This window comes from Mesoplodon bidens (assembly GCF_964165515.1).
Source record: "Mesoplodon bidens genome assembly, chromosome: 4".
Classification (NCBI taxonomy): Eukaryota; Metazoa; Chordata; class Mammalia; order Artiodactyla; family Ziphiidae; genus Mesoplodon; species Mesoplodon bidens.
This window is the reverse complement of record NC_138160.1, coordinates 37,577,593-37,578,789: the sequence shown is the minus strand read 5'-3', so window position 1 is coordinate 37,578,789 and position 1,197 is coordinate 37,577,593.

Below are 1,197 nucleotides of genomic sequence, written 5' to 3'. Positions count from 1 at the left end.
ATGAAGTGAGAGAGTGGCATGGACATATATACGCTACCAAACGTAAAATAGCTAGCTAGTGGGAAGCAGCCGCAAGCACAGGGAGATCAGCTCTGTGCTTTGTGTCCATCTAGAGGGGTGGGATAGGGAGGGTGGGAGGGAGACGCAAGAGGGAGGGGATATTGGGATATATGTATACGTATAGCTGATTCACTTTGTTATCTAGCAGAAAATAACACACCATTGTAAAGCAATTATACTCCAACAAAGATGTTTTTAAAAAAAGTAGGATTTTAATTAGATTATCAGAGAGCTTTTTGTTAAATTTTGGAATGCTGATAAATTTTTTAAAGCCCTCTAATCTGGGAGATATTTACCTTCAATCATTAAACTTGTTCTTGATTAAGAATCTGAAAACGAGCCTGTTAAGCCTTCAGCAAAATAGTATGCCCAATAAAACACTGAAAATAACACTGCCAAACCACCAGGAAACTCAAACAGCTACTACTCCTAGAATCTGCACAACTGGTGGAAATTAAACTAATGCTTGAAAAGAGACCAAAGCATCTTGAATGAATTCTGACCTTGGGCAAGTTTTTGAGTCCTGCTTCAGAAAAATATCAAAAGATTTTTATTTGAATAAATCTTTGAAAAGCACCCATAGGACAAAACTTTCTTATGCTTCAAAGTGACAGAAGTGATAGAGAAAAAGGATAATGTTGATTTAACTCCTCAGCATAGATTCTAGGTATTGGGGAAACTGATTACAAAGAAAAAAATCAGGGCCAACTATAACATGTGCAAGATTGATAACCATCAACTATAATTGGTTGGTGATCATAAGACATTCTGCTTATAATCTTTCCTCTGTAAGCTCCGGCCTTAACTAGCTGGGAACTCAACTGGGTGAACCATTGAAGGTGACATGGATGTCTCCATTGTTCCAAAAGCAAAAGATGGCAAAACTGAACACTGTTAAATGGTACTAGCTAAGATTTTCTTTATTATATACACAATGCTTCTCTTTCTGGTGTCTTGATAAAAATTATTACTGTTGGCCTAACAGCCACTATCTCAAGTAAAAGGCAAGTGTTACTAATTATCTTATTACATAGTAAAGGAAACCAGGTATAAAAAGAACCTGACTTTTCCAAGTTTTCCTAGTAAGTTTAGTGGTAAAATTTAATGAAAGCCACATTCTGTCAATACGTAAACTAA